Below are 9,991 nucleotides of genomic sequence, written 5' to 3'. Positions count from 1 at the left end.
GCTCGAGGTTTATTATATGTCATGAAAGGTCCATACTTTTATTGGTCTCATGCAGTCCTTACGGCTTGCTTTCTTATAAATCATCTACCATCTTCCGTTCTTGGTAATAAATCTCCTAACTCTAGATTAGTACCAAATATGATCCATTTTCACTACCTTTGAAAGTCTTCGGATGTCAATGTTTCGTTCATAATTCATTTCCTAGACACAACAAACTTGATTCTAAATCTATCAAGTGTATCTTCATGGGATACTCTCACACACAAAAGGGTTTGTTATAGTCCCACTCGTCAACGTTTATTTGTGTCCAGGGATGTAACATTTTTTGAAGACGCCTCATTTTATTCTGATAGTGCTCCTCCTGGTCTGTCCTCAGTACCAGGTTCCCATCTACCGGTTGTGCCTCGTGATATAGAGATTATTTAACCCCTAAAGCAAGTGGCCGACACCAAACTTTCCAAGTTAACAGATCCAACTAAGTCCTTCATCTCCAGTTATTTTGGCCCTCAATATGATACTCATCCTATTGCTATAAGGCAAGAACCTAGATCATGCACTAGACCTTCTACTTCTCATCCCATTTCAAATTTTGTGTCTCATCATCGTCTCTTATTTTTAGGTTGTTAGTTTCTTTCTTCTATTTCCTCCATATCTATTCAACAGTCCTATCAGGAGGCTCTACAACATCCAGGGTGGAAGACATCAATGGATAAAAAAATGAAGGCACTTAATCATAATCAGACATGGTCACTGGTTCCTCTTCCAACAGTTAAAAAACTCGTTGGTTGCAAGTGGGTTTATACTAACAAACATAAACTGGATGGGTCAATTGCAAGACTGAAGGCTCGACTGGTTGCCAAAATTTATACTCAGTGTTATGGAATTGATTATGAAGAAACCTTCTCTCCAGTGGCAAAAATGAATTCGGTACGTATATTATTATCTCTGGCGGCCAATTCATCATTGTCAATATATCAACTTGAGGTGAAAATGCATTTTTAAATGGGGATATTAAAGAAAAAATTTATATGCAAAAACCACCTGGGTATTAGGTTGAGGGGGAGTCAGTACGCACGTAAAAAAATCTTTTTTTGGTCTAAAGCAGTCCCCTCGGGCATGGTTTGAGAAATTTAGTCAAACCCTAATACGGGCCCGGATTTTACAGATGCTCTGGAGATCACTCAGTATTTATTGAAAATACATCGAGAGTTAAGGTAATTCTGGCTATATATGTTGATTATATCATTCTAATTGGTAGTGATTCCGAGGGCATCCTGAAAACAAAAGGAAAATATGTGCTGAATTCAAGACGATGTATCTTAGACTAATAAAATATTTTTTTGGTATTGAAGTATTACAATCCAGACATGGGATTGTGCTATCCCAAAGGAAGTATGCCCTTGATCTACTAGAGGAGAAAAGAATGATGGGATGGAAACTAGCAGACACTCCTTTGGACTCAAATACAAAATTATGTGGAGGAACTGGAGAAGATGTAGATATTGGGAAATATCAAAGACTAGTGGGAAGACTTATTTACCTGTGAGTAACAAGGCCGAATATATCATATGCAGTAAGTGTGGCAATTCAATATATGCACAAGCCAGAACTTATTCATTGGCAAACACTTGAAAGGATACTACGATATTTGAAAGGAGCTCCAGGAAGAGGACTTCTCTATAAAAACCATGGTCACTTCAACGTCGAAGGATTCTCTGATGTAGACTGGGCCAGATCCCCGGATGATAGAAAATCTACTTCGGAATTTTGTACGATGGTTTGAGGGAATTTGGTTACATGGAAAAACAAGAAGCAAAATATAGTAACACGGTCTAGTGCAGAAGCAGAATATAGAGCCATGACACACACTGTTAGTGAACTCCTATGGATAAGATCTCTTCTCACTGAATTGGGATTCTACAAAGGAGCTCTGATAGATCTATAATGTGATAATCAACCAGCAATACACATTACATCGAATTCAGTCTTCCATGAAAGAACAAAGCATATTGAAGTGGATTGCCATTTTATACGAGAAAAGTTCCAAGCATGTGTTTATTATCTCTAAGGCATAAATCATCACAAAGTCAAGTTACAGATATTCTCACCAAGCCTTTCACTTACAAGATTATGTCTACCATATGCAGCAAGTAGGGCATTTATGATGCTTTCTTACCACCAGCTTGAGGGGGAGTGTGTTATGGGCTCATGGCCCACTTGGTCCCTGGTTAAGTACCTATGCCTTCTACTCCTAATAGGTTAGTCTTTTGGGTTGTATTAGCTGGGTGCTTGACATTTGGTATCAGAGCTAGCGCTTGATCACGAGTTTTATTCCCGACGTGGGCGTTCATGATTCCCAGATGCAGGCACCCCTCCTCGTCGTTATGTGTTGTGGGCCACCATGGACGTCAGCTCATGAAGGTGGGTGTGATGTTATGGGATCATGGTTCACTTGGTTATGCCTTCCGCTCCTAATAGGCTGGTCTTTTGGGTAGTATTGGCTAGGTGCTTGACATAATGTTACAATGTGGGATCCGTCATGGTGCATGAGTTGGTGGGACCCACCATGAGGACGTGGGACACCAAGAAGAGTCTCACAGAAGTAGCACGAGTTAAGAAGCACAAGCTGAAATGAGTTCGAAGGCTTGAAGATCAAGTGGGACGCACAAAGATACCACTAGTTGATAACTTTATCAAGATGAGCTGGAAGATCATGTGGGACCCACAATGATAAGTCCACGAGCTGGCCTCCTCCCTTATATTCACGTGATTGAAGAAAGAGTTCTAGTTCAACTCATATTAGTTTTCTAGTAGATTATTTTGATAGACTTATCTTAGAGAGTTAGAGTTGGTATGTAATTAGAAGATTCAAAGGCTAATTGTATAAGGACTCTATCTTTTCCTCTACAATAAATAGAGGTGTTGTAATTCAGAATTAATCAAGTTACACATCTTCTTCTTGAGTTAATCTCTCTCTCTCTCTCTCTCTCTCTCTCTCTTTGCTTGGCGCACACCTCTCTTTTCTCTTCTCTTTTTTCTTCTCTTTACCCAAGAGTTCTTCTTCCCTTTTCTTATTTTTCTTTCTTATTTCTCTTGCTCAGAATATCGAAAAAGGGATCCTAAATTCAATAGCAGCTCACCAAATATTTTAATTGCTCTATCAATTTCTCACCCACTTCATGTGTGTTTTAGGATCTTAAAACGAAGCGGATGATTGGTGGAGGCCGTGAACAAGGGGGGCTCTACTACTTGGATGTGCCACAAATAAATATTGCATCCACCAGTGACAATGAAACCAGGTTATGGCACAACCGGTTGGGGCATCTGTCCGCCCAATCTCTTCATCATATTTTTCCTAAAGCGAGGTCGGACCTTCATTGTGAAGCATGTCAAATGAGTAAACATCAGAGGTCTACATACTCACCTAGTCTAGAAATTAAAAGTGTCTCTCCTTTTTCATTAATTCATACTGATGTCTGGGGACCCTTGAGTGTCTCCAACATTTCTCAAGTGAAATATTTTATTACATTTGTTGATGACTTCACTCGTACCACTTGGTTATTTTTGTTTAAATAGCGTTCTGAAATACCATTAATATTTAAATCTTTTCATGCAATGGTACTCACTCAGTTTGGGCAAAAAATTAAAGTCCTTCGGTCGGATAATGCCGAAGAATACACATCCAAAGATTTTGACTTGTTTTGTCAAGAAAGTGACATTATTAATCAGACATGATGTGCCTACACCCCTCAACAAAATGGTGTAGCCGAACGGAAAAACCTTCATATTCTTGAGGTAGCTCATGGATTACTATATGCCATGAAAGTCCCATACTTTTGTTGGCCGCATGCAGTCCTTACTGCATGTTTTCTTATAAATCGGTTACCCTCTTCTGTTCTTGGAAAAAAATCCCCCTACTCTCTATTATTACCTGATGATGATCCTTTTTCACTGTCCTTGAGAGTCTTCGGTTGTCAATGTTTTGTCCATATTTCCTCCCCAAAACACAGTAAACTTGATCCAAAATCTATCAAGTGTATCTTCTTAGGATACTCTCGTACACAAAAGGGTTATGTTTGCTATAATCCCACTCTTCAATGTTTACTTGTGTCTAGGGATGTCACATTATTTGAAGACTCTTTATATTATTTTGATAATGCTCCTTCAGGTTTATCTTCCATACCAAGTTCTCTTTGACCGGTTGTACCCCGTGCTACAAAAACTACTCAGCCCCCAGAAACACGGGCTAACACCACACCTGCTAAGTTTTTGGACCCTACCGAGGTAAGTCCATCTTCTCCAGTTATTTTTGGCCCACAATATGATACTCATCCTATTGCAATTAGGAAGGAGCCCAGATCATGCACCATGCCCTCTACTTCTCATCCCATAACAAACTTGGTGTCTCATCATCATCTATCCTCTGTTTTTTGTCAATTTTTGTCCACTATTTCCTCCATACCTGCTCTATAGTCCTATTAGGAGGCTCTCAAACATCTATGGTGGAAGGCGGCTATAGATGAAGAAATACATATCCTTTATGAAAATCTGACATAGACTCTAGTCCCACTTCCATCAGATATGAAACCTGTCGGTTGCAAATGGGTGTTTACTATGAAACAAAACCGGATAGGTTCGGACCTCAAATGAAAACCCATCTTGTCGCTAAAGGCTATACACAATGTTATGACATTGATTATGAAGAAACCTTCTCTCCAGTGGACAAATTGAACTCAGTACGTATGTTATTATCTCTAGCAGCTAACTCTTCCTGGAAGGTATGTCAACTTAATGTCAAAAATGCTTTTCTGAATGCGGATATCTAGGAGGAAATTTATATGTAGAAATCACCAGGGTATGTGGTTGAGGGAGAGTTCGTATGTCGATTACAAAAATCTCTTTATGGTCTCAAACAGTCGCCTCGTGCATGGTTTGAAAAAATTAGCCAAACACTCATACGGGCCGGATTTCACAGATGCTCTGAAGATCACTCTGTATTTGTTAAAGACACACCAAAGGGCATGGTGATTCTAGCCATAAATATTGATGACATTATTATAACTGACAGTGATCCTAAGGCATTCAGAAGACAAAAGAACGGATATGTGCTAAATTCAAGACAAAGGATCTCGGACTGCTCAAATATTTTTTGGGAATTGAAGTACTACAATTCAGACATGGAATCATATTATCTCAAAGGAATTATGTCCTTGACCTACTAGAGGAGACCAGAATGCTGGGATGCAGACCAGTAGAAACTCCCATGGACTCAAAAATAAAATTATGTGCAGGTACCAGAGAATAGGTAGATGTAGGAAAATATCAAAGATTGGTAGGAAGACTCATTTACCTCTATGTAACGAGGCCAAATATTTCATATGCAGTCAGTGTGGTAAGTCAATATATGCACAATCTACAACTCAGTCATTGGAATGCACTAGAATGAATATTACGATATCTCAAAGGATCACCAGGAAGAGGGCTTCTCTATATAAACCATGGACACTTCAACATCTAAGGTTTTCCAGATGCAGACTCGGCCGGATCCCCGGATGATAGGAAATCTACTTCAGGATATTGTACGATGGTTGGAGGAAACTTGGTTACATGGAGGAGCAAGAAATAGAAGGTAGTTGCATGATCTAGTGTAGAAGCAAAGTACAGAGCCATGACACACATAGTGAGTGAACTCCTATAGATCAGATCTCTTCTTACTGAACAGGGATTTTACAAAGAAGCTCATATGAACCTATATTGCAATAATCAGGCCGCAATACACATCACATCGAATCCAGTATTCCATGAGAGAACAAAACATATAGAAATAGATTGCCACTTCGTACGAGAAAAATTCACTGCAAGCATCTTATCTCTTAAGCATGTATCTTCACAGAACCAGGTTGTAGACATTCTCACCAAACTAGTCACTCATATAACTTTGTCTATCATCTACATCAAGTTGGGCATCTATGGTGTTTACTCATCCCCAACTTGAGGGGGAGTGTTACAATGTGGGACCCACCATAGCTATACGAGCTGGAGGAACCCTCCATGAGGTCAAGAGATGTCAACAAGGGCTCTCATACAAGTTGGCTAGAGCTAGGAGATAAGGAACATGAGCTGGAATTAAATACAAGATTTGAAGATCAAGTGGGACTCACAAAGATACCACGAGTGGGTATCTCTATCAACATGAGTTGGAATATCATGTGGGACCCACAATGATAAAACCATGAGTTGACTTTCTATCTTGGTTCACATGCTTAAAGAAGAGTTAGAAGTTGAGTTAAATTAGTCTCTTAAATTAGTCCTAAGATTACTTGTGCATGGACTCTATCACCTCCCCAACTGTAATCGAGGTGATTTTAACTCAAAAATTAATGAAGCAAGCCTCTTAGTTTCTCTTCTCTCGTGTGAAGCTCTCTCTCTCTCCAAACATTTTTTATTTTTTCTTCTTCTCTCTCAACCCGAGAGTCTTTCTTGTTTTTCTCCTTTTCTTTCTCTCTCCCCTTGCTTGAGGAGGGGGGGGGGGGGGGGGTCCTAAATTCAACATGAACACTTGATTTGTTTTGAAATAATCAGGTTTATCATGTAAATTCTAACATTTATCAACTGCATGGTTATTAAGTTCACAAAAGGTGCACTTCCACTTATTTCCTCTATGTTGACCATATGTGTTACCGCCTCTACCTTGATTGTTACTCCCCCTTCCATGGGTGTACATAGCAGAAATTTCAATTTGTTCTTGTTGTGAGGAAGGTGCTTTGGCGGTACCCTTAACAGTGATGCACATACATCAATATTGGAGGGTTTGGCAGAGGAGGTCAATACCTGAGTCTTTAAAGCCTCTAAATATGGTTGCACATGTGCAAGGCATATTTTTTAAATAAAGTCTTCTCTTTGCTTAGCTTGGATGGCAATGTTGGTTGAATACGGTTGAGCTACAATCCACTCTTGAAGTAAGTCGCACAACCTGGAAAAATACTCATGAAGGGAGACTTCATGCTTTGTTTCAAATAATTCCTGAAATTTATCATATTTTTTTTTGTAATCCATCAGGAGTGGAGTAGAATTGTGAGAATGTGTCCCAAATATCCTTGGATGAGTTGAGATGTATGAAGTTATTTGCTACCACCTCTTCAATTCTTTTGATCAACCAACTTATTATCAAGATGTCTTTATTTTTGTCACTTATGATAAGAGCCCTCATCTTCGTGCATAGGTGGATGATTTATATAGCCAGTAGGGCCCTAGTGATGAAAAACCGTTTAACAGATTGTGACCATGACATAGTTGCTTAGGAACTGGAGAGGAATTGTGGTGATTCTTGTAGAATTTAGGACTCCTTGATAATGATCTCCAACCAAAGAGGGAGAGGAGAAGAAGAAGGAGAAGAAGAAGATAGGAAGAAGAGAAGAAGAGAGAAATGAGAGAGAGTTTAGAGACCGACTTCCAAGAGAAGGGAGAGGAGAGTTTGGATGAATTTGAGAAGAGAGGAGAGAACCTAATGCTCTACCTCTTAGCCAAGGGCCTCTATTTATAGTTTTTAAAATGCTCTTAAGGTTAGAACATTACAAGAGAAGAGACCTAAATAGACAAGTAATTACATCTTCATACCATCTTTATGATAAGTCTTCTTATTTACCAATATGCCACATCTTGGATGTGTGGGCTTTCTTCCTTGTACGTGTAGGCTTGAGGCTATCTTCTAACACTCCCCCTCAAACTGGAGGAGAAAAGACATCATAAATACCTAACTTGACACATATAAAAGATAGGATCTTAGACGTAACCGGTTTAGTAAGAATATCGCTACTTGCTCTTGTGATTAAACACGTTTGAGGGAGATTATACCCGTTTGGTGTTTGTTCCTTTCATGGAAGACTGGATTCGAAGTGAAATGAATAACTATTTGATTATGACAATATAAACCCATGAAACCCCCTTTATAAAACCCTAATTCAGTAAGAAGGGATTTGATCCATAGGAGTTCACAGACTATGTATTTTGCTTCTACACTAGATTTCACAACCACATTTTGCTTCTTGCTTCTCCATGTAACCAGGTTTCCTCCAACAAGAGTGCAATATCTAAAAGTGGACTTCCTGTCATCAAGTGATCCAACCTCAATCTGTGTCTATGAAACCTTCTATGTTGAAGTGGCCATTTTTATTATAAAGTAATCCTCTTCCTAGGGCTCCTTTTAAGTATCGTAATATCCTTTCCAAGGCTTACCAATGGGTAAGTTGTAGTTTATGCATGTACTGACTCACCACACTTACGGCATATGTTATGTCTGATCTAGTTACCATGAGATAGATAAGTTTTTCCATAACTCTTTGATATTTTCCAATATCAATATCTTCTCCAGAACTTGCACATAATTTAATATTCACATCCATAGGTGTGTCAGCTATGAGGTGGGCCTTAAGGTGAGCAGCGGACCCATCCAGATTATGTTTGACAGTAAAAACCCATTTACAACCCACCGGTTTCTTACCTATCTGAAGCAGTGCTAAGTTCCATGTATGATTTTCATATAAAACTTGTATTTTTTCATCCATATCCGCCTTCCATCCTGGTTGTTTCAGGGCCTCCTGATAGGGTTGCAAAATAGTGATGGAAGAAAGAGATGCAAGCAATTGATAACACGTGGAAGATGTTGATTTTCAAGACTATGGATATCGCTCATGGAGAAAAAAAGAAAGACACCCATTGAGAGAAAACCAGAGGAATAAGAGGTTATGGAATTATTTCGTAACCCTTCCCCTGAAGCTCAATTTATAGATTAATCAAACTACAATATTATAATTAGAACTTTAACCTAATTACATCAATGCCATCTCTATGAGATGACTCTTTATTTACCATCTTGCCATCTTTGTATGGGCCTGTGGGCCTTGAGCCCATCCTCTAAATCTCTTGCATGTGTGGGCCTTCCTTGGTCTTATGGCTTGAGCCCATCTTCTAATACACTTGATTGTGTGGGCTATCCCTGGTCTTATAGGCTTGGGCCCATCTTCCAGCACACTTGGATATGTGGGCATTCCTTGGCCGTGTGGGCTTGAGCCCATCTTCCAACACTCCTCCTCAAGCTAGGGGTGAGAGAACATCATGAACTCCCAGTTTGCTACAAATGATGTATAGGATCTTTTTGTATAAAATGATAGTCCTCCTGCTCATCTTACAATACTTTTAGATATGTGGGCATTTCCAACACTCTCCCGCACGTTGGTGGCTCTTCCATGAGGCCCAACTGGCATAAGATAAGTGAGATTAAAATCACTCCTAGCCATATGACATTGCTCCATACTCTAGTAGGGCACACTCCTATCTTCTGTAGGTAGTGGGTCTATATGCAATGCTCACCTCCTCCTTTTTTTCCATGTTATTGAAGAAGAGTTATAGTTTAACTTATATTAGAACTCTATTAGATTGGGTTATCCTTTCAAGATAGACTTATCTAAGAGAGTTAGAGTTGGAATGTAATTAGGATATTTAAAGGTTAATTGTATAAGGACTTTATCACTTCCTCTACTATAATTAGAGGTGTTATAATTTTTAATTAATCAAGTTCTAAAATTTTCTCTTGAGTAAATCTCTCTCTCTCTTTGCATGGCACACACCTTGTTCCTTTTCTCTTCTTCTCTCTATCCGAGAGCCTTCTTCCCCTTTTCTCCTTTTTTTCTTTCTCTTTTACCTTGATTGGAATAATAGAAAAGGGATCCTAAATTCAACATGGTATCAGAGCATTAAATTTAAGATCCCTACATCAAAAGGAATGCTCTAAGAAGATATGATCAACGCCACTCATAGAAGGCTCCTGGTGAAGGAAGATCAAAGAGCGTGAGATAAGTTCCTTCATTATTTTTTTTATTACTTCATGTTAGTGGTTTCAAGATTTAGAAGATGATTTAAAGATAATTATGTGAATGTTTTTCATGTTATGAGATTGTGGATATGAATGCCTCTCTATCTAGAAGAAGCTATC

This window comes from Aristolochia californica, unplaced genomic scaffold (assembly GCF_029961685.1).
Source record: "Aristolochia californica isolate CCGP_79_NKW_82.1479 unplaced genomic scaffold, dmAriCali1.0.hap1 SCAF_2, whole genome shotgun sequence".
NCBI lineage: Eukaryota > Viridiplantae > Streptophyta > Magnoliopsida > Piperales > Aristolochiaceae > Aristolochia > Aristolochia californica.
This window is presented reverse-complemented; position numbering follows the sequence as displayed.